Source organism: Apus apus, chromosome 1, assembly GCF_020740795.1.
Source record: "Apus apus isolate bApuApu2 chromosome 1, bApuApu2.pri.cur, whole genome shotgun sequence".
In the NCBI taxonomy this organism is placed as follows: Eukaryota; Metazoa; Chordata; class Aves; order Apodiformes; family Apodidae; genus Apus; species Apus apus.
In genome coordinates this window covers 184,688,573-184,716,041 of record NC_067282.1, presented here as the reverse complement: position 1 = coordinate 184,716,041, position 27,469 = coordinate 184,688,573, and the positions used below count along the sequence as shown (strand labels likewise).

The 27,469-nt window shown below is 41.6% G+C and overlaps 1 protein-coding gene across 3 annotated transcripts in view; it reads right to left on the bottom strand.

Moving 5' to 3' along the window:
* PLXNB2 (plexin B2) overlaps window positions 1–27,469 on the bottom strand; it is a 261,344-nt gene that overhangs the window by 232,256 nt on the left and 1,619 nt on the right. The window contains exon 2 of one of the 3 annotated variants that reach the window (XM_051623011.1): window positions 19,283–19,385. The gene's annotated coding sequence lies outside the window, so the exon portion shown is untranslated. Of the gene's footprint in view, window positions 1–15,104; window positions 15,184–19,282; window positions 19,386–27,469 lie in introns of those variants that run through there. The other 2 variants (XM_051623020.1, XM_051623030.1) reach the window with 2 other exon arrangements.

Genomic DNA, 27,469 nt, shown 5'->3' with positions numbered 1-27,469 from the left:
CATTTTTCTTATGTCCACAGTAGAGGGTGGTTGTGTTTTTTCAGTATGATTCATAATCAGCTGCTTTGAAATCTAATTTTTTTCCCCATAACTTAAGTGAGTATGTCATTGTCGCTTGGGAACAAGCAACAAAAACCATGAACAGAAGCATGTTCAGCACAGTGAGCAAGGCCAAATATTTTTGGATTTCCATCTTCCAGCACTACTAGAATGATTTCAAAATTTCTCCCCCAGACCTCCCTTTCTGCTGCAAACTCCTATCCCTTGCTGCGAATTCAGAGGCAGCTGTGCCAATTCAGCCTTTCGTTTTAATTAAATCTAAAAATCAGGAGTTATTTAACATTATTTTATACTGCTTACAGCCAGTAATTGGACTCCATGTGCCTCTTCTCTTTGCAGCCAAGGGCACGATTTTGGCAAGTTCACATGGCTTTTGCTCACAAGCACCGTGTACATAGATCCTTTGAGCCAATTGGGACACAGCTAACAGATGCTTGGAGAGAATATTATGGGTGGGTTTTTTAAGGGCTAGGCTCTCTCTGGCTGTTAGACAGGATTCCTTACTGAGGTGAGCCAGGAAAAACTAATACCTACGTAGAAGCTCCTCAGCAAGTCAATAACAATGCAGCTAATGCCCATGTGTTTTCCAGGGCTCTGATAAACCCAGCTCCACTGCAACAAAAAATCAGGTTACTGGAGAGGAACCCAGGCCTAGGTACTACAGGCCTCATTTGGAGTACATCACCTTTATCTCTAACCCCTGTGCAGCTCCACCACACCACAATCTTGCTACTCACACTGCATGAGAAGATTCACTATATTTGCAGATATGGCACCGTCTTGAATACTTTGTTTTGGACCAGGAACAAGACCAGAGCAATTTAGCTATAACGGTGTGAACAAGGTGGACAAGGAACACCCAGCTCAGCACCACTGGTCGCTTGTTGTCACAACAAGTGCTGCACACTTGTGTAGCCTACCTTCACAGACAAATGTCCCCAGCTCACAGCCAGCCTGTTTGGGCTCAGTATGTATGGCAGATGGGGCTGTGCCTGCAGCCCTGACACCAAAGAGTTGGACTAAAAGTCCCCCCAGCTCCTGAGGAGGTCTCTTGGACTCTGTTTTACTAGCTTTTAGGAAGTGGGCAGCAAACTCAGGGAGGGATGGGAGGCATAGTGAGCACCTGGGAAAGGATGCTGCTGCACCTTGACAATCCTTCGGCAGTAAAGCTGGTTTGGAAGCTGCCTCCTTCTCCTGCCACCAGCCCCATGCCTCCCTACCTGCACAGGAGGGCTGCCACACCTTTCCCCTATGCCAGTTCAGCTGCTTGCCTAACCACAGACAAGCTGGGTGTGAGTTCACAGGTGGCATTTAAAAATAAAATCTCCAGAAGAGCACTGTGTTCTTTAGAAAAACCCAAACACATCGCCCCCAAATCAAAACATCCCACAGGTCTGGCAAAGCATAACCATGCCAGAAGCTGAATCAGCTTAGGGAGGAAGCAGCTGCAGGGAAGGAGGGAGACAGGCACAAGGAACTGGGGGAACAGGATGGAAACTACTGAACTCTACTCCACCCCGAGAAGAAAGGGGAACAACATTCAGCCCAACAGCAACTTTTGCAGACAAAGGACGACTACATGCATATTAAAGTCTCTGGGAAGCAGTCCCACCGGATTGATGCACGCTTTAGCACAGCGTGTGTGCCCTGCCAGCAGCAAGGCTTCATCACCTCCTGCCTGCAGTCCCACAGCACCTGAGCCATTGGGACACCAGGCCACACAGCCTACAGGGCAGCTCAAGCCCTGTACTGAAAATCTCATGCCTACAAGTGGCAAATAACATGTATTTTTATTTACCTTTAAATTTTAAGCACTTAGATTTAACTTACCATACCTTCTCCAATTAGTCCCAGGAATCAGATTATAACTCTTTTTAAAAAATGCTGACATTCCCTTAATCATTTGACTCTATAAAATGGGGATTTAAGATGAGGATAAACTGTTTTCAAGACTAGTGATAAAAATGTATAAATCAGCAATAAAATTCAAGATGAACACACATCTCTCCCTCCAAAAGTTCCCCCCAACAGCTGTAAATCAAGACTTCTTATAAGCACTGCCACACATGTCCTTGTGTTTTTTTATTGCGCTCACACCAGCTTCTTTGAGCTCCCCAGCAGAAGACAGTCAAGATGCTTTTTAATCCCACCTCTGTCCCTCACACTCTGCCACTAGAAACCTCACGCCCATTAGAAGTGAAAAGTTGAGTTGAAGGCCACTGACTAGTGGGTATAATCCCAGGGGTAAATACTGGGGCCAGCCTTCTTCAATATATTCCTCACTGATCAGGATGATGAGGCAGAGTGTGCCCTCTGGGGTACAAAAAGGTACACAAAAGCGAGAGGAGTGGGGCTGATATGTCAGAAGGTCACGCTGCTATCCAGAGGGACCTTGACCGGCTGGAGCCTCATGAAGTTACTAGATGGAAGTGTGAAGTCCTGCACCTGGAGAGGAACAACACCAGGCTCCAGTACATGCTGAGGGCCACCTAGCTGGGAAGAAGTTTGGCAGAAAAGGAGATTGGGGTGCTGGTGGACATTAAGTTGGACTTGAGCCAGCAATATGCTGTTGCTTTAAAGAAGACTAATGGTGTCCTGGGAGGCATTAGACAGAGTTGCCAGTAGATTGAGAGAGGTGAGACCATGCCACACCTGGAATACTATGTCCAGTTCTGGGCTCCCAGTACAAGAGAGACATGGAAATACTGGTGCGAGTTCAACGAAGGGCCACAAGCACAATTAGAGGACTATAGCATCTCTCTTATAAGGAAAGGCTTAGAGAGCTGGGACTATTTAGCCAGAAGAAGGTTCAAGGAAGATCTTGTCAATGTATATAAATATCTGAAGGGATGGTGCAAAGAGGATGGAGCCAGGCTCTTTTCAGTGGAGCCCAGTGACAGGAGCAGAGGCAATGGGAACAAACCAAAACACAGGAGGTTCCTTCTAAACATCAGATGACACCTTTTCACTGTGAGAATGACCTAACAGTGGCATAGGTTGTGCAGAAAGGTTGCAGAGGCTCTTGGAGATATTCAAAACACATCTAGACATAGTCCTAGACAACCGGCTTTAGAAGGCCCTACTTGAGCAGCAGGGTTTGCCCAGATGACCTCAAGAGGTCCCTCCCAAACCTCAATCATTTTGTGATCATATGTGATTCTGTGATTTCAGGAAATACACCCCACATCAATCTGTTCCCTAACATTATTGTCAATGGTGGTTAGCATGAGCCAGTATCTAGACTAGGTTTCCCATGCACAATAAGACCTTAACTTGAAGGTGGAAAACCAGCAGTGCACTTCACTATATTGTGTAAGTCCAGTGGGACATGGGCAGTGGCTCTCAAACTGTGGTCAGATACCAGGTGCTGTGGAAAATGACACCTAGTTGAGCTGATGGCAAAGCAGTAAGTTGTTTGCCACAGACACACCTGGATAGTATCACCAGTCAACTGTTTAACTGTGCAGAAGTGTGGCAGAGAAGTGAGAGATGTTATCAGCTAACTATATGCACTGGTTCAGAAAGCTTGGAGGCTGATGGGATAGGAAGGTGAGTGGGGAAAGAAGAGCCCACATGTTCTGCAACACAGTAGCATATGACCAGGGTTACAAAAACAAATTAGCCAGCTCAAGGCACCTTGTACTTCTACTTCAGTTTTCCTGAAACTTTTTTGAACCTCTAATGAGCTATTTTGCCTGGAACAGTTTTAAAGACAAAAAATGTATTGCCTTTAAGCTCCATATTATTGGAAAAGTGAATAGTAGGGATGTCCTTACTCAGCATTCACACCCTATTCCTATTAAAGAAAAAATTAAATGTAATATCTAAAGACCCCCTTTACCACCTCTGCAGAAAAGCATCATTTCTTTGCTAGCTTGGCAAAGGCCTGTGTACAGCCTTAACTGGCAAAACAGTTAACTGTTCTATGGACACTCACAAGTAAGGAGGTTGGGTGAAATTGAAACTCACTGGACTATGTATTTTAGACTACAGAATCAGCTTCCAAACACATCCCAAAATCACTCCATGCCTGTCAAAACATCTTGGAGCTAATTATTACTGGAGGTCCTAGGAAAAACTTCATTCCTTGTGGTAAGCTGAGCTGCTGAGCCCCAGCCTCGAGGCAGCCCCATCAAGGGACTACCCTCCCAGGGCCAACAGTGTCAGCACCAAATGCTGAACTTGGTCCACCAGTATGAAGAGCTTTGCCTGTACTGAAAAAGAAAGACATGTTAGGTCACACCTATTACCCACCTCCCTGCCATTGCTAGCCATTTTTCTCCACCATATTCTCATTTGCAGCTTGTCTGTGCCTAAAGGCAGAGCACTCATCTGCCCTAAGCAGAAAAGAAAGCTGTGAAAGCTGTAAACTTCCTAAACATCCCTTCTGCCAACACCTGTCATTTGCTTCTACATTTCCTATTTGCTCTGTTTTCACTTAAGGTATTATATGACTCAGATGAGGCCTCAACAGCTTCAAAAGAATTCCTGTGTCTGACTGCCTCAGCTTTATTAAAGGTAACTGAGCCATTGATCATCATCAGAGGATGTAGTCTGAGAAGAAACGATATCACTTGTAAACAAATGATCCTGTGAGTACAAACATTTCATCAGCTGCAGATAACGGAAACAAGTACTTGGTTGGGGAGGCAAGAACTCCACCAGCACAACAGCAGATCATCTTATGGATAACAAAGAGAGTCATACCTTTACGAGTGGTCTGGTTAACAAGAACATGCTCTTTCAAAGGCAAGCAAGGAGGAGAACTCATTTTCTTTTGCTGTTGTCAAGTCTCCAAAGGCAATTTCATGCCCTTGTCTTAGGAAGTGAGAGCAAGCAAGGCTGCTCATCCCTAATATGGCCAATTCTCTGCGTTTAGAGAGGGTGGGTTTTTTAGCCGACAGTTTCTGCATATGGCCTTGCATGCTGCTTTTCATGGCAGACCAAAGTGTGAAGGCCAGAGAAGGGAATGCATGACTGCATGGCAACACCTTTGAAAAATCAAACCATTTTCCCTCCCTTACCTCCAGCTAGCTACAAACAGGATCAGCTTGTCTGGGATATGAAACCTGCTTCTACAGAAACAAATTGATGAAGGTCAGCAACATAGATTAAAACAAAAAGAGAGGAAAAGATGCTATATAAAAGGTTGTTGAAGCATTTGCCAGATACTTATTTTTCAAGAGTAGCAGACCAAAAAGCTCCATAAAAATAGGTAGGAAGACTTCTTAAAAATAAATGCCTTCATATGAAAGATCAGTGTTCTATACTGGAAAATTTAATGGACATGTCCTGTGAAACATTTAACTTGAATAAGGTACAGATGCAACAGCTGCTGCTGCTGGAATTGAGTGGTTATTATGCAATTCTTTTTTGGAAGGAAAAGGATGCCAAAATCTGCACCAGACGCCCTGCATTCCCCAACCAAGAGTACATTCAGCATATTCAGTTTAACACCATGCAAATATGGAAACCACTGAAAATCTGCAGGAGTTTATCAAACAGAAAGTGGGCATCCAACCAAGAATAGCCCAGCAGAGCAGACACAGGCACGATCCTTCTGGTCTGCAGCCAAAATCCTCAGTACCTAGAAATAATAATTTGGTAAAACAGTGTCCCTGAATTAGCTGGGGCAAGTGCCCACCATTCCAAGAAAACTGCTTGGCAAAATCGTCTTTAAAGAAATTATTGCGCCTGGAGGCGAAAAGAAAGAAAGAAGAAACCTCACATTATCCTCACTGTTGGGCAAATACATCATGTGATCCAAGACATGTCAAGAAGCCACCAAAAAGCCCAGCTGAGCTGGTGCCTTGAGGTGAAATTCAGCTCACTTAAGTTGATACATAGTATGCGTATCAGCAGCTTACTTGCTTTGGAGGCTAAGGGTGTTCATCAGTGTGTAAAGGTGCTGAGGGAAAGACATGGCAGCATTGCCATGTGGTTCTTCAAAAGAAATGTTGTAGCAGTCAGCAAATCCAGGGCTCATCTAAACTCAAACAGCTTCTCTAGGCACTCTAGAGCTTCCTTTGAAGTATACATCTATGAGCACATATGGTCCTGGAGCACATCCACACACATTCACCAGAAGGGAATGAGAGTGGGTGGAATACATAAGACTACCCCTAAGAAAGGGAGGAGGAAGAAGAGAGAATAAAAATCCTGGCATAAACAAACAGCTGCTATTTCTAGCCCTTATGGTTGAAACCCTCCTCCACCCCAATGCCACTCTGCACAGTGCCTTGCTCAACTTAAGAGACAACCAGAGAAATAAAATTGCAAGAGCATGCACTTTTACAACCCAATTATGACCACTTACAAACATATTGTAAATCTATTCTGCTTAACACACCAGGTACATCCAACAAATGCATTTGGCTCAGTGTGTAACCAATGTAGCCTGATATTCTCCATGTAGCTTAAGCATGCACATTCAAGCAATAAAAAAATTAAATAAACCAAGTCTGGATTAGACTCAGTCCACAACAGCAAGGAAAAAAGAGTAATTATTGACAGTGGCTTGGTTAAGCTTAGAAAAGCTTAATGTAAAGGGGATTCTTCTATAATTGCCATCTCTAACCTTTTATCCAAGCTCAGTGGGTACATTACCTAAGTCAGCAGGAAGTTTAGCCACTCCACATGAAATTTATAACATTTATGGGCTGACCCATTGCCCACAGCCTTCTCAAAGCTTTTTTTAGAATAAGAGCTATGAAAATGTTTCTGTCCTTCCATCAGGAAAACAGTCCATACCACACTTAACTGCTTAAAACAAAGCAAAACAACCTCCATCTTCAGCAGGCAGCAGTCCCTGAAGACCTCGTCTCCCTCTTACACGTTCTTGGGAGTCAATTAACCTTGCCTACTAACTACAGCAATAAAAACAAGCTTCTCAACAGTAGCACATCCCATCTGCTGACCCACCATACCTTGCAGGGCAGCAGGTCCCACACCATCAGGATGTTCCTTTTCCTTTGCCCCGTACCCCAAGGAGTGTTCTGTCCCACAAATCAGGCACTTCCCTGCTGGCCTCAGTACAGCTACACCCTGTGCTCGCAGGCACCAGTCAGCCCTTACTCTCCATCCCATCCATACACCCATCCACAGAACAGAGCTCACGGATGTTCACAGGATGCATTTCAAGTTCAGGTGCCTATAAAATGACTGTGGCATGAACCTGCACACAAACCAGTGCTTTCAGCCTGACTTTGTATTGAGGTACACAGAGAACAAGACAAACTAGTTTAACAAACACTGACCCAGTTTCACACCAGAAAGGACTAAAACAGACACCAGAAGCTAAAATGCATTCCTTAAGAAATGCTGTTTATCTGTTTTGAAATGGCAAGCATGAAATATTTGAGTCTCTGTGATAAAATTCTAGGCAAGGATCAAACAGAGCATAACCAGGTCAGCAACCTGATTTAACTGTGTTGAGAACCATTAACAAGAATGCAGCACACATGTTTCATAAGCTAGTGCTTTCTTCAGTGCCACAGACCAAATAGGTCTATGACACTGAAGAAAGAAGAACAAAAAAAGTCAAGAGGAGAATAAACAAGGCTGACTGGGAATTTATTGTGGCCATTGAAATTTTAGTGGAACAGCTGGAGCAAGAAACTGACTGTAGCTGAACTGAAAAATCACAATGTGTAGATAGATTACTCATCTACACTTAAACCAAATTAAATGTTCTTCCCACAGGCAAGGCTGAAGATTTTGAAAAGCCATAATTTATAACTCAGGAAAGTTTAGAAGAAAGCTCTGCAAAACTAAAATGAATTTTATACTTTATGGACATGAAAAAAAAGGACAGATGAAACTTCATGCTGCTTGATATGCCAGTAAATACTACACAGCACGTGGGATGTAACTGAGCCAAGAAGCTGATGAACTGCGTTAAAAAAGAGTTCACCTTACCACATCCCAGCTACAACCAACCTTCCTTGCTCCGCAAATCATTATTTCAAGCTGTTACAAAGTAGCAGAAGCAGGAAAAAAAAAATGTATATTTTCAGCAACCAGGACACTTATTGCAGAGAAGATTAGGAAGCACTATCAGTATGAGTTTGAATAGGCGATTCTCCTTAACATTTTTTGTAGTTAGGTACCAAACTCATCTACAGGGAGCAGGAAAAGCAAGTGTGCAGGGCACAGGCCTTTTAGCACAGCATCACAGTGAATAAATACTTTTGTCCAATTTATTTTCCAGGATTGATCACACTTTGGATGCAAGCCCATTTCTAACAATTTATTTTTCATGTCTGGACAAGGCAATATAACTTCTACACAATTTAGTCTCTTTACGAACAGACTTAGCCATTATAGCTGAAATACACAAGCTTAACAATAAAGCTAAAATTCTCAGAATACTTAAATCTGAGAAATGTGTTTGCTGGCTTTAGTACAGGACAAGTAGAAGCAATTGGCTAAAATGCCACAGAGGGGAGAACTGTGGTGACTGGTGAGACCTGCCAGGAGGTTACACTGGACTCCACACAACTGCCTACAGAAAAATAACTGCTCCAAGCAGGGCACAAAAATCGGCTACAAAAAACCTTTAGTTGCCAGCAAAGCTTCTCCAAAGGGCCAGGAAAGCACCTGGGCACCTGGACAGCTTGCCTTGACTCCTTGGGTCAGCGCTACCCCAAAATTACAGGGAAGCTGGGCCAAAAAGCCTGAAGATCGTTTTGCCCATCACGTTTGCCTGTGCACAGTTGTTTCTGCTTTCAAGCTGCAGTTCAGTGAACAGGCTGCAATTTACCTCATCGCTCTCACCCTCAAATTTGTTTGGATAAACAGGCTCTCCTTTGTTCCAGACTGCTACTACATTTACACACTGTATTGTAAATCAGCTGGTACAAAGCAAGGCAGGCCCTTGAATGAAGCCACTAGCATTTTTATTCACAGAAAAGTTAAACAAGTAAGAGGTGCAGAACTCCATTTATAATCCCAGTCTGGAAACAATTGTTTTTTAAAAGGTGAGAGGTTTTAATAAGTTTACTAAACAAACCCAGCCAGTTGCAGATTCTATAGTCAGCTCACAAACAAGTTCAAGGCTGTATAAATTGCCAAAGCACTGTTATTTATTTCTAAAGAGAACCTCAAACAGTTTAAAAGCCTGCTTTCTCCCTGTTTCAAGGGCCCAAGAATTATTGGCAAGTGATTTAGCTTTTATTGAGTACACAAATAGAGAGGAATTATTCACAAAGGAAGGCAATGAACTATTCACCATGTCTATTAAAGACAAGAGACCTAAATAGCATCAAGTAGTTGCAGGATAAACATCAGGAAAAACTTCACAGTAGTAATAGTTGAACTGAGAAAAGACAGCTAAGTCTTCCCCATTTAGAGGCCTGGAGAAGAAGTTCAACAAGCATTTGAAATGAACAGCTTAACCATAGCTGATTCTGCCTTCCAACAGAAGATGACACCTTCGGATCTCTCCCCAAACCCATTTTCCATTATCTGAAGTGTTACTTTAAATAAACTGAGTTTGCTGAGGCCTCTTCCATAGGTTTATGGTTTGGTACAGTCCAGCAGCAAAGAGATGAAAAGTAGTCATTATTTGATAGGTGCCCAGGTTTTCTGGAAAGCTATCATCTCAGTCCCACAGTTGGGTATGTACCCAAAGTAAGAAAAAATAAGAAAATTTGCACTGGCTGATCCAAAGGCCAGGAATAAATTGCATCTGATGTTGTCTGTGGTACAGAAGTGAAGCCCTCTGATGAGACACTATGGAGAAGCTTCAGCTGGACATATGTGGGATGTCATTCACTGCTGCAGACATTCCCTGCTTCCTTCTTAAACATCAACCTTAAAAAATTAATCCTAAATCTCAAACATAAGTTTGAGTGGCAAAATTGCTTTTATGAGTTTCATGAATTTAAGGGGGAGAGAGGCAGAAGCTTTATGGATTTGGGTTTAAAAGCTTCTTGCCTTGTTTACAAAAAGTATGTTAAGATAAGAAGTCATCTAAAGACTCATTTTGGTAAATCTGCAATCCACGGTGCAGAGAAACTCCACACTTTGAGTAGTTTCCAATCAAACAGGAAAAACAATCAGGAGAGAAGGGCATACCCCTTTGATGTTTTGGAAGCCACCACTGTCCACGTTGTAATTCTGACATAAACTGATGGTCCACGTTTACCCTCAGCAGCAAAAGCAGTAAAGGAAGATGAGTTACAAATTCCTACATGCTCTGGTGCTTTCAGAGGCCAAAAAGCATTTGCTGAGCAAGTAAAGGGAAGTTCAACCTCTGCTTTGCCACCAGTCCCAGCCACACCACAGTCAGCTGTGGTTACTTCTTCCCTCAGGCACATCCCAAGTGTAAGGGCATGACTGAGGTGACCACCCAAGCCATTGAGCCCTTGGTCACAAAAAAATAATAATCTGATGTGGTTATGAGTATGGCAGCTTCCCCTGAGACCCTCGGGGAAGCTGCCTCCCACCAGCATGAATGCTGCCCAGTTCTCCAGCAGGGAAGGAGGTAGAAAGGCACCACCATGGCTGCTGGGAGCACTGGAGCCAAACCCTTCTCCCACATGCATCCCTGCCAGGGAAGTGCAGAGGGATGGAACAACGCCTCCTGCACACCAAGTTCAATGCCCACATCCTGACCAGCCCATATTGCCCCCCATGCCCTCTCCATGCTTGCAGCCCTGCTTCATGCTAAGTAATCCACCCTTTATTCCACTTCTCCATCTTCAATCACATAATTAGCAGACTGATCAGCACTGGATGTTTTATCATGACCAGGGCTCTGCCCTCTCTCCCTATCCCTTTCCCCTCTGAGCAGCGTTTCATACAGGAACTCTTTGGTTTCATCCCTTTCCCCTGAAGATGCTGTAAAATGTGGAGAGAGCCTCCACTAACATGGGACAAGCAATGCTCTCACCTGAAACCAGATCTGTTTCTGCCCTGAGCCAACACAAGCTGTATAGAAATGCTATTTGAGGGAGTGAAAAGAAGCCAACACCCCACAGGCATCTGAGGGTCTGTAAACCCTGTAATTTGTGCCGTGAAGTGAGATTACAGCCCATCTGTCCCATCCAGAGTACACAGGAATTCAGAGTGACTTGTGCTCCCCCTCCTCACCTCCCCCAGCCCCCTGCTTAGCCAAATAACTAAAGCCAACACATATAACTGTGTCCCTAACTTGTTGACATAATCTGCCACTTAACCACCACTGCAGCCCTCAGAGGGGCCTGAGCACTGCTCTTTGGAAGCCATATGTTATCCAAAATCATCTCCTGAAATCTGGCATGACATGGGATTTTCCTACAGTTTAGTCTGAGCCTGCACTGATGGGCTCTGAGGGCTCCACTGCCAAGCTTTATTTTCCTGCTTGGAGATAACACTGCTGAAACATCTGTAAAAACAAATCCATACACTTTAATATAAAGCCCTCGCACTAAGTTTTAAAGTGACACTGCCAGATTGAAGGGACTACAATACATTTTTAAATACCCTGTTTTAAACTCCTCCTCAGATTATTACCCATTAGACAGTTTTTAATATCTATTATTTGACCTAGGTGCATGAAAACTATCTGTCCTCCACTTTTGCTCTGTTTTTACTCCAGGTACACAACATTTAAAGGTGTTCTACTGAGGTCTGGTCTGAAGGCAGTGGCAGTCAAGGGGACTCGCATGTCATCCACACAACTGAGGGTGGGACAATATGCACCTGTGGCTCCCTAAGACATGTGGTGAAGGAAAACAGGGAGGCAGACATCCTTCAGAGAAGGAACACGCTGCTATCCCAGTAGCAGCACCACCCCAACCTTCCACTGCCCAAGCATCTCTGGCTGTGGACACCAGCTGCTCTCCTGGCAGCAACCTGGGCACTGCTGCTCACCACCAGTGCAGGACAGGAGTAGGTATTGAAATTTTGTAACAACTGGCAACTCACCTTGTCACTTCCCATTTTTGTAATTTCTTATTCTGACAAGCAAGGGCAAATTTGACCAAAAGGCTTCTAACAGCAAGACTATACTGAGTCCTGAACAAAGAAAAATGAGCTTAAAAGCTCCCAGCTACTATTGCTGTAGCGCACACAGACTATAAGGACCTGTAAAACGCTTTTCTGTCACATGTGTCTTCAACCATAGAGTGACTAAAAACCAGAGCAAAATCATGCAGTAAAAGAACATCAAAATCAAAACAAATAAACATCCCCCAACAATACCCTTTGAAGACACAAAGAAATAACTCGGTGCCTTTTTTGTTGTTAAGGAAAGGCAGGCAAGAAGAAGGCTGCCCTGGAAGTGCTGTGAGCAGCAACTCCCAGAAGACAGGACAATAGGGACCCTGCACTCACAATGCCACCATCTCAGCCCCACACCTAACAAGTTCCTTCAACTACTTTGGGTCTTGGTTTCCACATCTGCAGAGTTGGGATAATGACAGGTCTTTACATCACAGGGGTGTTATAAAGATCAATTAGTTAATGTTTGAAAAGCGCTTTGAAGATACAGCAGGTGGTGAGTATTATTATGCAAATAACATGATTTAAGAAAATCACAAGTGCTGGATTAATACTAATCCCTTTGATATTTAAAAGACACGATTTTTTTCATATTTTAAAGCAGTGAGCATTTATGCTATAGCTTTCTATGGCTGCTGCAAAAACAATTTTTAACCTTTTTGTATGGCTCAATACATAGAACTCCTCTGCAGACACCTTCACAAAATCCAAACTTAACTCAAAGCTAGTAGTGGAAGAAATTATGGATGTTGATGAACTGGATAACTAGATCCTCTGCAGAACTATTTCTCAGAGGATAGAATGTCACAGGCCTAACTTACTGTAACAAACATTGCAGAGTCTTTTGGTTTTAGGGCTTTTTTTGGAAGCACACTAATTTCACGCATAGAGGCATTTGTAAAACAATAGAGCTGCTACCTAATTATGCCATTTTATGTCGTGGAAAGAGTGGAGAAAGAATTATATGGTTCATTCACTTATACCAAGGCTGCATATCCAAATTGTAACAAAAACCCCAAAAACCAATCAACAAACAAACAAACAACAACAACAACAACCCCCACCAATTAAAACATGAAAAAGCAAGATTAATGTCTAATGACCTCATTTGGTGATCTTGCAGGAGATCAGGTCATTGTAATGTCTGATCCAGCTTCCAGCAAGTGGCTGCACAACGACTTCTGCTTTAGGTGGATGCAGGGGGGTGGGCAGATGGCCACATGCCAGCCCAGAAACACAGCCTGGCTGAAAGCTTGCAACTAGCAGTGAGACAAATACAAGTAAACAAGGAAGGTGAGGCGGGATCAGGACAAAGAACCTGAGGTGAGCAGCAACCTCAGAAGCCAAGGAGAATGCACAGCCAAGATCAGTGCCTAAAACCTCCCCATACTTTCAGGACTTCCACAGCCACAATCCCTTTCTGCGAGGAAGAGTGTTTCTTGTCTCCTGCAACATAAAATTTAGTGCAAACCAGCTGGTGCATTTGGTCTAGGAATCTGTACAACATTGCTGCAGTTAAACCAGCTTAATATTAACCCCCTCTGGAATGCATGTCTGAAATTGATACTAAGGAAACAAGATCAGATATTATTATTCTGTACAGCTGGTTCCTCAAGCTGTGCGGTAGCATCAAATCAAATCTTTTCCCAAGTCAATGCACAAAACAGAAAAAGAGGCTGGCAGGTAGTATTGACACGGGAGGAAGCAGCAGGAATGTTTTAAAACCAGAAGTTCTTAAGTTTGCAGCTATAGGCAGCTACGCTTCCTCTCCTATCACATCTCCCCCAGCAGCCGTATTAATAGCCATTCAATACAGTAACAGTACACTCAGTTGTTGGAGCTTTTTTAATCTCCTGGTCAATAGTAAAAGCATTTGCATGCTCTTTAGGAGGTAAGAATTATTTTGCACTCCAGGAGCAGGAAGGCATTTGCAGCACTCCCAAGGAATGCCGGGAAGGATTTCCTTCATGTGCCTCTGCTCATGTTTGATGTGGTGATACTTTATTTTAACCCGACCCAGTTGTATAGACTCTCAATTAAGTTTTCTTGCATAAACACACACTCAGTGTAATCTTAGCATGTTCTCATTAGTTGAAGTTATGCAATTTATGAACAACATAGGTTCAAATCACTACCTGAGGGTAATTCTTCACAAAGGACTTTGGACACATGATGTCTACTCCTGGATCTGCCAGGCCTGGGAAATAAATTTGCAGTTCTGACCCTGGACAATTAAGTATGGCCCTGTCCTTCACTTTGTTCTCCTGTAAAAAGATAGCCACCCCCTCTCCCGAAAAAGATCTAACAATGAAGAACAACTCCCAGGTGGGAGCATAAGGCAGCATCATGCTTCTTCATCTTCATAAGGATTAACCCCCTATTTCTTTCTAACACATAGGACAAAGTGAATTTTCTTCTCATGAGTACTGCCTGCCCACAGGTGGCTTGATGTTTGGTGTACTCCATCTCCACACCTGCAATTAATTCATCTTGTTGAATGTTTTGAGTTTGCACAACTGCTCACTTGAGGAAAGCAATCTGAGCAAGAAATTTCTTGTAATAAGCTACTCAGTTTGATGTACATGGGTTCATCTTACTTAAGTAGGCCATAGATATCTATAGGCAAAATTAGAAATAGGAAAAATATTCCAGCATTCTCAAAACTTTCACATGTGCAGCCTCATCACACCAAAGAGATAAAACCCAACTTAGATGTCACTCAGTTGTTTTTTTTTTATGTCTTGTTTCAAACAGCCAAATAACATGAAGTGCCTGCCAGGATTGTCCCACTAGTCAACATTCTCAACACTCAGCAATCCCTTGCTGAGCTTCTCCAGAAAAAAAGATGGAAAATAATCATACTCTTGCCACTATACTTAATATATACAGTCTAAAGAAAAAAAAGAATCATATTTAGACCATATATATATATATATAAAGGCTATTTTAACTGTGGCAGAGAAATAGGTAAGATGTTGTCTTCTGTCTGACCATGAAGCAAAAGGAAAGCCACTCAACCAACTACTCAGAGGACAATAAATAAAAATCTGGATTCCTACCTGATTTGCTGGTCTTTTCACAAGGTAAGCCAGGAAGGTGCAGTCTGTCCCACTCAATACCCCTGCTTTTCTTCCCCAGAAGAAGGGCAGACAAGAGGAATGGGTACACACTGAAGAGAAGGTTACTCTGCTAATCCACAAAGCTCCTGGAGTGGTGATGTCCTGGCTTTGGTATCATCTGCAGCACATTTATAATTGTATTTACCTGGACAGCTTTGACCTCATCAAGGATTCATAGGTAAAAAGCAGATGCCAAATAAAGTCTCATAAAGCAGTGTCTCCTTCATGGTAGCAGAAAGCTCCCTCAACTCTTCTCTTAGGAAAGAGGATACTCCTCATTTCTTTCAAGAAAAAAAAAAATATATATCTCAGTTGAGGTGGGGTTTATTAAACTAAAGAGTAAAAAAGTCAATGTATGGTTTGGGATGTTTGATCTCATGCTTTACTGCAGCACAATTATTTAAAAAGAAATTATTCCAGGAATATCATCCTTGCTTTGTGACTTATATGCACATATTTGTATATATGACTAAAACAAATTTACTCAAATTGCAATATTTCTTCTCTCTTCATGTAAACATTAGAGCTTAGCATTAAATCTGTATTTTTAAAAAAACAACAAACAAACAAACAAAAAAACCCTAAAACCAAACAAAAACATTCTGGGGACTACAAGTATGGCCAAGCTAAGCCCTTGCAGCTGAGTTTGCTGCTCTGCATTTGGCACAAGTACAACTGAAATGTTCCAGAAGACAGATATGTTACATTCTTTCAGGTGTTTTGAGTTAACATTTATGGTACTCAAGGAATTTCTATTAAAAAAAAAAAACCTCCCTTCAGCAAATTTAAAAACCTTCTCTTGGGAAACACAAAGGGAAAGTTTTCACATGACAGTGCATACTTTTCTTTAAAAACACACCAATTTTAACTATGAAGTATATTATACATATTATATATAATACATATAACTTTATATTTTTTTTCATTTTATTTTTAATAACAAAGATCCTATTTCTGAAAAGCAGTAGAGAGCACTCCACACATACAGCTACTTTTACGAAGAGGGCAGAAATGTGTGAAGAACCACAATAGGTTATTATGAGACAGTCTTTTGAGGCATGTCAAGGGAATAAAATAAAATGGACGGTCTTCTTTTGGGACAGGAGGGGCTCCAGTTTTTTATTTGTGCTGCCACATATGTAAGCTTTATATGGAAGTCAATAACCTTAGGTCTAGCTTTCACATTTAACAAATTTTCCTATTGCTCAATTGGCAAAGGCTGTTCAATACCTACACTGGAGCTAAATATATTTAAGTGTTAACAATTTCTTTGTCAACTTTTTAAAGTCACATTTTAATAGGTGCTTGCACTCGTCTCCTTGAATAAATACACCATGATGATATCTGCATACCCTATTACAGGTATCATATCCTGTGACAGTTTTGTACCCACCATTCCAGCTTCCTCCAAGAGCCTAACAAAGGTAAGAATCCACATATTTTGGAGAAGTCTAATTCAAAGTTATTTTTTTTATATGGGAAGAAAATTATCTATATTTCTTTTACGCTATCCTTGTTATTTTGATTTTCTTTCTCTGCTGCAGGCAATAAAACATGCTCATATTCAATACACGAATAGTGGATATTTTTTTGAAGCCTAACATCTCACAAGGTTTTCCTAAAGCTTCTTAAGAATATAAATTATCTGTGCAATGGCTCTATACATTAAAAATGCATCTTGGGTGTACAATCTCATTCTCTCCCTTCATTCATTACTTAAAAAAGAGCTATGAACTCTCCAGGGATGCCTTGCACTAGGAGGGAAGGTACATAACTGATTTCCTAACTGCTCTGTTTACTTTGCATACCTTGTGGGCAAAAGTTGGCAAGAAAGGACTGGAAGCTGTTTGCTTTGAAATTATCACCCCATTTACAAGATTCAAGAGCAAAGTCTTCTAAAATGAGGTAAGAGGGAAAAGGAAATGACTGCATGCATGGTTAACACTGTGGACTGTGCCTGCAGTGCACAGGAGGTCATTAGCTGAGAAAGCAAACCAACAGGTCCCGAGACAGTTCCCCCACGAAGTGTGTATGGACTTATAGCACTCATAGAAAATGAAGGCACTAGCCAGTTCTATGCAAATCGACTGTATTTAGTTTCAAAACACCTCAAATCATTCCCACATACACAGGGGTAGGGCTGCTATTGAAAGCACAAGCTGAACAGTAATTTTGTTTGCAAAAGCTTCCTCTTCCCTAACTAATAGGGCCACCCAGGAGGGATGGGCAGGAAAGGAAGAAAGCTACAGACACAGGTGGGGCTTGATAACATAAAGAATTTGGCAACCAAATTATTTTAAGATGGTTTTGAATATTTTTTTTCCCCTTCCAACTTCTCAACCCAACATTGCACAACAACATGTGTCTGCAGGGCCATGCTGTGAAACACAGTGATGCAGTGAAACTTTAAAATATTTTTTTCAAAGCCATATAACTACATGTAATACAGTATAATGCCAGATCACCTCTCCTGTCCAGTTCACAGCACAGCTCCACAAAATACTCATGGTAACACAACCAAGCAGCTCCCAGCCTGTGATGGCAGGAACTACTTACAACAGAGCTGCCACCAAAGACTTCATATCATTGAATGATGGTCTATGCACGCTGCTAACCCACTTGGCACAGAAACGCTCTCCCTGGTGCCAACTCATCTCATGGGTATGGAGAGCCTGATGTGAAAGTGCTTTGTAGAAGGCTTCACTCAAGCCAGGAAATACGGGTATGCAGGTTTCCTTTTGCACAGGGGCTTCTGGGGAGAGAACACAGGCTAGCTACTAGAGTTAGCAGGTCCCCACCCCTCCTGGTCAAGAAGGAAGGCTGCAGCATGACTTGCCCTACTTATATATGACAAAAATACCATTAAATTGTATTTTTCATCTACAGACTCCCCAAAATTAGGCAATGAAAAAAAATAAAATCAGAGAAATTAAATTCTTTGCTAAAGGCAGAAATAAAACCAGAATGCATTAAGTCCTCAGTCAAGAAACCTACAAGACCTCACTGCACACAGTGGGTCACATAGATGACATTCTAGACACCAAACCTACACACAAATCAACCCAGACTTCTTGTATTCCAGTAGATACGCCTGTTCCATCTGACCAGTGCCACTGAACTATTAGCACAGTGTAGAAGCATCTTAGTTTGGGATAGAGACACAGTAGCAAACAGTGTTGCCTTACTAAGTTACTGTATATGAAAGGTATGAGTAAAATAGAAAAGTGAGATGGAGGGAAAGAAAGCAAGCATGTAGCCATTTTTATCCACAAAGTTACCAGTCTAGTCTTTTCGCAACAATGTGAGTAATGAAGTACAAGAACTCTTCTGTTCTGCCTCATTCAAAAGCTCCTAACATCCAAAAGCTCCTAACTTCCAAGGCTGCTAAACTGTCTTTTTATATCAGAATTCCTGTTCAAGTGTAATTAAAGTAGATTAATTATGCCACAGACAACAGAAAACACAAGTTGCCTCTTCAAATTATCAGTAGGAGAAAATACCATGAAGAGTTTAGTTTCAAGGATGTTGTTTACATTTACTCACTTATTTTACAAGCCTCAGGATCAAAATGAAAAGATAATAACTAATTGCTACAACTGGGAAAAGTAAATTGGAAAGTCCTTACCTAGTACACCTGTACACAATAATTTAAACAGCGGAGGTATAAGCAACACAGATTGCATAAGTGCAATTAGAGAAGTGGGAAGTGTTACTCTGAGCAATTGAGATACTATGTTTTGATAACTAAGTTGCCTTGGAGATGACTCAGGCACTAGTTGTTCAATGTCATTTTATACTAAAGGTCCAGGAGGTATAAAAATATGCTTAAAAATCACTATTAAACCAGACAGCATCCAGGACAATTACAAAGTAAATACATTTTCATGCCAGATTATTGCACTGAATTTGAGGCCATAATATTTCAGCCTAAACCCAAAGCACATAAACCCCACATGGCCACCTCTCTTGTTGATGCACCAAGGCAGGTGCATCACAGTGTTTTGTAAGAGGACCTCCTCCTAAACTGAGCAACACGCTGCTTTAGAAGAAGAAAGGGAGGTTAAAAAACAAACAAACAAACTACCCTAACCCTCAGTCCAAATGAGTTCTTAGCCCACCTGAGCAGCACAACCACTGCTAGCAAAAGGGACTTCTTGGGGCTCAGGCTTCTGTGCAAATAGCTTCCAGGATGAAGTGCCTTTTGACGTGTACTTGTTCCTGCTGGGAGAGATCAAGAAAAGATATTTCAGAGAAGACGTAAGGCAAGGGAGCGGACAACATTCACAAGCAAAGACAAATAGCTTGCTCTGTGGGTTTATGGGTATCCTAAGTAAGGAATCATTTTGGAGCTGGCACCTCAAGCTAGTGTAGAAAATGCCCATTTTTCATCTGTATAAATGCAAAAAGGAAAAGATAAAAGAAAGTGAAATCTATGGATTTCACACTGAATATAGCAACTAGAGACTTAAAGATGTATCCTAACAATCAACAAACATAAAATCCACAGGATCTTAAAAACAGGGTATCAAAACATATAGGCCAAATAGACTAAAAATTAGTTAACTGAAATAACTCAAAAAAGTTATAATTACTGAGTAACATCACCATGCAACTGCAACTCTCCTTTTGTAGTTCACAATTACTGGAATTACGCTCTATATTACCTAACTGTTTTATTAGCTGCCGGGATATATGTCCTTTGTGGTAAAATTAATGGATTATATGGTTTTTACTTATCATGACAAATAAAAATAGAAAGGAAATCACACAGGGTTATTTCAATTACTTGTCAAGTTGCACTCATTCCAACCAAAACAGTCTTCAGACATCTGAATGCAGATATATGCACCCACTAATAAGGAATGCAGGTTAAGTTGCAAATCATGACTGCCCTTAAGAAGCAAAGAAACCAAAAGGAACATGGAGGTCATCATAGCCATGCAACTAAGCATCATGGTCAGAGCTTCTGTTATTAAAAGGTCTAATGTTATACATGGATGAAAAGATACAAGAGTGAAAGGAAATACTGAATGGGGTGGGATGGGGTATGTAATGTTAATGAGCGACACTTAAATATTGTGCCCAGTCCCATAGCTGATGCTCAAAAAAGGATGTTAAAAATTAGAGAAGATGCAAAGCAGAGGCACAAAACCAATTAGCATTCAAAAGGGAAAAAAAGCACTATGTATAATCAGATTTAAAGATTCAGTTCTTCTGATAAGTCACACAGACAACCAACAGCTTACTTAATAATCTTAAAGGGAGAACAAAATTATCAGCTATAATAACACTTAAATACAGTCACAAGAAGACTTAAAAGGGACAAACAGATGCAAGTCAAAAGAATAAAGGCTCCTGTTAGAAATGAGATATAAATCTGAATGGGGAATAAACAAATACAAACAATATTGTTAAAGATGGAATCTCTTTTAGTCAGTTTTTTCAGGATAAGATATGCTTTAGTGGCCTGTAAGAACACTCGAGTGGGATGGTAAAACAACTACAGGACTTGACAGCTCCTCTGATCCTAAACTTTGAATGAGTCTCAGAAAAAATAAAAACAACCAAGCAACCAACCAAAAAAACAAAACAAAACAAAAACAACCAAGCAACCCAACAAAAAAAAAAAAAAAAAGAAAAAAAAGAAAAAGAAAAATGAAAAAGAAAAAAAGAAAAAACCAAACCAGCCCGAAAGGGTACTGCCCTGCATTTTCACTAATGCTACTAAACACTGAATTAAATGCACAATGGACTGTGAAATGCTTGCAGATCTTCCCAGAGCTAAATGTCAAAGGAAGAGGCCATCTGTCAATAAACATAAACATCACCTCTCTGGAGCTTTATCCAATGTACTAACAAGCAAACTCATACCACCATTTAGTGCTATGGGGTTGGGTTACCAAGGCAAGTGAAGTCTTTTGGTTTTTTATCTCAACAGCTTGGGTGGGCAGAAGGAGATTACCCATGGAGCACATGGCAGGTAGATATTTCTAGTCATGAACCTGCCTTCATGGTTGTAGCATTATTGACTCTTGAAAAACTTCTTCAAGGCACTCACAAAGACACTTTTTGCCAGACAAAACCTCCTCTATTTAGCATGTTTGGGAGGAAAAATATATATCCCAACAGTCACCTGTCCCAGTTGCTTTTCTAGATTTGTGACATCACTTAAGGGTGATATGCATTCATTAAAATTCCAGCTAGAGCTTACACGGACTGTTAGTCACCTCACGAGGCAAAAAGGTTCAGTTGCTGAAGATGCGAATCAAAATAGCACAGAAAAACTGTTTAAAGCTTTTTCTTTTTAACTACTTACTAATCCCACAGGACTGGAAATGGAAGAATTTGAACTCAGGCTTTCATCGCCTTACAATTCAAGATGCCCAACTTTAAGTTTATACCAATTTGTCACATACCTGATTAAACGAGCATAGCACCTAAGTTTAATGCATGTTGTGGCGATGTATTAAGGAAGGACAAATTAAGAGATTTCTGATGTAGTTAAAAGAGAAGATGGACATTTTGGACTGCCAGCTGCAGTGAGAATAACTAGAGATAAAGGAAAAGGACTATTACAAGCTCAAGGAAAATGTAGCCTACTACTATTAACCATTCCAAGCACAATGTATCTACATGAAAGAAGCTTTTACTTGCTGTGTATTCCAAGCCTAAATCCAAGGAAAAGATTATTAAATTATCCTTCTGATTTGGGATGGGAAATCTCACCTTATATTTTAGTTGCACCCTTTTTACCAAATCAATGTGGTTTATTTTTTCTGCCCTTTGCTTTCTTCCTATGGTTGAACATATTTGACTAATCACTATTTTCCCATGGGGCAAACACTGGTTACAGAACTGATCTTTCATAAATTCTAAATAGTGATGCAACTAGGAAGGTAGTAGCTATTTATTCTTTATACATGTTTCTCACATACATACACATACTGTCAGAAAGAGGCTCTCTTCTTAAACTACCTAGAAGATAAACAAGAGCCCAAGGGAAAAAAAGGTGAGGAGTTCACTCCTGAAATTTCTACATATTCAAAACATAGTCAATTAGAATATGCAGAAATTTCAGCTTGAAATGTATCTTGATTTCGGCATCACTTCTTCAAGAGACCATGCTATCACCCTAACAATCCCTCTAGACACAGGAAGATTAGTGCCAGGTTTATGAGAGCTTCCTTCAACCCAAATCGACACGTAGACCTAATCCAGCTTAACCAGAAATATGCTAGCAAGGTCTATTCAGCAATAAGCATGAACATACCTTGTTCTAAAAAGGTGAGATGTGTAACATTTCATTTGAAGTGCTAAAAATCCCCTGGAATTTCATTTTAAGTAAGGTTAATCACAGGCAGTTCCAATGAACTTAACCAGGCAGAGTGTTCCTGAGAGGTCTACCTGTGCAGGTCCAGAAAAGAAGTAGAGGAAGGACAGCCTAGGGGCAAAGATTCTCCATATTCCTGGTTTGTTGTAGAATTGAAAAGGCTTTTAAACAACTTCAACACAAAGAAAGTAAGTAAGAAAGAAAGATCTGCAACATAAAACTGTGACTGTCAAGTAATGCAAAATCCATTCACTGAAAATCATCAAAATGCTTCCACTTTTTACCCACAGCCTTGAATTAGTGATGCTAGTTAACAACAAAAGCAAGTGAGAAAACAGAAATAAGGTTTTAAGTAGGAAACCAACTACTTGAAGAGGACACACTTTGATTGAATAAATAAAAACTACTAAAAAATCCTACCCCATTCTTCAAAAAGGGCAAGAAGGAAGGTCCAAGAAACTACAGACCAGTCAGCCTTGCCTCCATCACAGGAAAAAAATGATGGAGCAGCTCATTCTGGAGGTCATCTCTAAGCACATGGAAGAGAAGAAGGGTATCAGGAGTAGCCAGCATGAATCTACCAAGGGGAAATCATGTTTGACTAACCTGATAGCCTTCTATGATGTTGTGACTAAATGGGTAGATGCAGGGAGAGCAGTGGATATAGTCTACCTTGACCTTAGCAAGGCTTTTGACACTGTCTACCCATAACATCCTCGTGAGCAAGCTCAGGAAGTGTGGGGTAGAAGAGTGGACAGTGAGGTGGACTGAGAACTGGCTAAACGATAGAGCCCAGACAGTGATGGTCAATGGTGCAGAGTCCAGATGGAGACCTGTAACTCGTGGAGTGCCCTAAGGGTCAGTGCTGGGTCCAGTCCTGTTCAACATCTTCATCAATGACCTGGATGAGGGGGCAGAGTGTATCCTCAGCAAGTTTGCTGATGACACCAAACTGGGAGGACTGGCTGATTCACCCAAAGGCTGTGCAGCCATTCAGAAAGGCTTGGACAGACTGGAGAGCTGGGCAAAGAGGAACCTAATGAGGTTCAACAAGTGTAGGGTCCTCCACCTGGGGAGGAATAACAACATGAACCAGTACAGATTAGGAGCTGAGCTGCTAGAAGGCAGCTCCTTGGAGAAGGACCTTGGAATCCTTGTGGAAAACAAGTAATCCATGGGAAAGCAATGTGCCCTTGAGGCCAAGAAGGCCAATGGTATCTCAGGGTACATTAAGAAGAATGTGTCCAGCAGGTCGAGGGAAGTTCTCCTCCCCATCTGCTCTGCCCCAGTAAGACCACATCTGGAGTATTGTGTCCAGTTCCAGGCTCCTCATTTCAAGAGGGACAGGGATTTACTTGAGAGAGTCCGATGGAGGATGATAAGATGATGATAAGAGACTGGAACACCTGTCTCATGAGAGACCTGGGGCTGTTTAGTCTAGAGAAAACAGAGGGGATGTTATTAATGTTTATAAATATCTGAAGGGTAGGTGTCGAGAAGGAGGGGCCAATCTCTTTTCAGTCGTGCCCTGTGATAGGATGAGGGGCAATGGATGCAAACTAGAACACAGGAAGTTCCACCTCAACATGAGGAAAAATTTCTTTACTGTGAAGGTGACAGAGCACTGGAACAGGCTGCCCTGGGAAGTTGTGGAGTCTCCTCCTCTGGAGACTTTCAAGACCCATCTGGATGCATTTCTGAGTGACCTGCTTTAGATTCTGTTGTGGTCTTGCTCTGGCAGGAGGGTTGGACTAGGTTTCCAGAGGTCCTTTCCAACTGCTACTATTCTGTGATTCTGTAATTTTGCTTGTTTCCAGGATCACAAAACTGCCTGCGGGAAGGCTGTGGAAGAGGGCATATCGAAAATGAATCCAGAAAGGCGGAAACTTGGAAGCTAACCACAAAGGTGCGGCAAGGTTGGAAGTGCCTCAGAAGGTGCCAGGTGAACTCTGGCTATTGACAAACACCAAGGCTCCCAAGCCCAGGCAGCTCAGCACAGATCTAATAATCAATCCGTGACGGCACCAGCTCCCAGAAGCCAAATTTCAAAGAGAAACTGAGTGTCCCAACGAGCACGTAGCTGGCGACAACAGCTCTGCTGACACATTCCTGGGGACAAATTTTGCTCCATGCTACAGCGGCCTGAGTCTCAGCAATTGAGCATGGGCTGGACATCAATTTAGCTCTGGGATTCTTTTTAATCATTGTTACTAATGCTTGTTAAGCACATGCACATCTGGACTTGACACCAACAATTCAGTCTTCCCTCAGCAATCTAAGAAGGGAAGGAACTTAGAGAGTTCCAAAAGTTATGTATTACCAGAGGCTTCACTGAAGAGACAGAAACTCAAAAATACTCTATTTTAATAGATAAGCAAATTGCTATCTGCCTAGAGAAATAAGCCCTAACCCTGCAAGGTCCCCTGAACAGGTCTCCAGTCTGTGCTACTGCTCCAGGGCTTGAGCAAGCACGTGCTCTCTCCCTCCTCCATCCATCCTCTGGAGCCTCAAGGGGCAAAGACTCCATAGCCTATTCTGATGGCCAGATCTGAGCAGTTTTGTAGACAGTAAGAGAGCTGTTTGTAACACGAAGCTCCTGATGGATAGATAAAATGGCTATCTTAAACTCCTTCCACTTTGTCTACATGAGTTTTGACCAAGCAAGGAGTAGGAGGTTAAACCACTTACTGTTCTAATACTGTTGCTTTTTTTGAATAGACAGCCTGCTATCGCCCCTCCCTGCCCCCCTTCCCCAGTCCCCAGTGACCTGCTCAGGCTGTGTTATTCTATACTTTTTTAACAAGGATTAACAGACCAATGTAAAGCCCAAGACAACTGCATACTTAAACAACTCTTAAAGTATCAGTCCACTAATTCTATTTACCCCTTGCTTTATTATAGCTAATAATGGCCTTTTTTCTTTTTTTTTTTATTCTAATGGTAGCCGTTTAAATAGAGAGGTCCTCCCCCATCATAAGCTGAGCTTCACAACTTCCCATAATGCATGAAAAAACCTGCAAGTCAAAATAAATATCCACTACTGAGTTGAACTAAAAGATAAAGGTGAAGAAGTAGAAGGAACACCACATTGGGGTTGTTTGTTTACTTAATTCCATCTTAATTATTTAGACTCTCATCTCACTAACAGCTGTGCAGGTGCTAACTTTACTTCACGAAGGACCTACAGTTTTTGTTTGCATAAATCAAGTATGTTTAATCAAGTGCACATTAGCTCATCAACACACTGGATCCAATGAGGAATTGCACAAGTGACAATGCCAAGCTATTTTGGTGAATATTCATTATATCTCTGTGGAACAGTCTGACTGGAGGAAAGTGAGAACAAAATGACAGTAAAAGAATGATAGCAATTACTTCCCTAGCAGTTAACTTTGCCATTAACTGCTTGCTGGCAAGAACTTAAAGTTACAAACCCCAGTTCAAGCATGTTACCTTAATTTTACAATGGTAATTCAATATTCAGAGTGACACTACTGTAATAAATATCTTCATTGAGTGCTTCATACAATAAATAATTTTAAAGTGTATGAAAACAAGTCACTGGAATTTCTTTTTTCTTGATATGCATCCATGAAGAGTTCTTCCTTCAAAATATACTATGTTCCTAGGGAGCCTCTGCATGCAAGGAAAACAGCTCTGGCTTTATAAAGCTATTTAAAGCCTTTATCCCACTTCCAACATCTGTAGGAAAATTCAGGCAGAAGAGGGCTGTGACCTTAGTGAGGATATTTCACATAACAGGTCTTTAAGTTAGATGAACAAAACAAGACTTAGCTAAAATAAAAAAAGCCCTCATTCCCTTGCTAATTCCCAGAATGGATAAAGGAGGAGGAGAAGAGGATGGCTGTTCAGGTGCACTGTCTGCTAAGTCCATCTGAAATGCAGAACCCTGAGTGCTATGACCGACCTTCTGAGGTCACACAACCTTCTTCTTGTGCTGCAGAGCCTCCCCACTACCACTGTCCACTAAGACAAGGTACAAAGTAGTTTGTGGAAGGCACATTTGCCATTTCAGAACACTGGTATTACAGGCTCTGGTTCACAACTGCAGTTCCATGTAGCTTACCCCAGCCATTTGCCTTGTCCTTCTGCCAGGACAGAGAGATGAACAGGAGGCTCATGCTACTGGACTTCACAACATTACACACTAAAACTAACGGCTATAAAATGCAGTTTGCATTCATATGCCAGGCTTTAAACTCTGGCAGATTCAAAGTTCAATAGGAAACAAGGCTGAAAGGCACAGTAACCTCTGGCAAAGAGACAGGATGAACAGCTGGATGTTCCAGCTCCTGGAACGTAAGTCAGAGTTACAAGTGTATTTACTGTGCTATCCTTCCCACACCATCAACACTTCAGGGGTATTAAAGAAATCTGATTATCAAAACTGTTGTAACAGACTATCACAAGCATCCAAAACTTCAGGTGTGTGTTTTGAGGGTTCATTTTACTACAGAACACAGCATCACTTTTGGGTGGGTTAACACCAGCTTCTTGTAGTTATGTCTGATAATTTAAAAAGCTTTTTGTACCAAAAGCCACCATCCAAGCTGCTTTCCCATACTGCCACTATTTCCTTTCCGCATTGGTTTAATCAATATACCAAAAAGAAAGAAAGAAAAAAATTCTACTTCATGTACAATCAGACTAAGTTCCCACCAGGGCTTCAGACCCACAAGTATTCAAGGCAAGAAGGACAAACTACACCAGGCTTGGAAGCAGACTTCCTCCCTTTTTGTTTTGGCTGGAAGCAAGCTATGCTCTGGCTTTCCCATGGCAGGCAGCAGTCCCTGTACCCAAGCCTGCCAGATCTGCCTCACAACCCAAGAGGGGCTGGGCATTAAGCACCAGCCTAGGGTGCACATGTAATCTCAAAGATAATTTTCAGCCCATCTTTGGGGCTGACGCCTTCAGAAGAGAACTGTAAAGCAAGCTGAAGCCAATCCTAGGTACA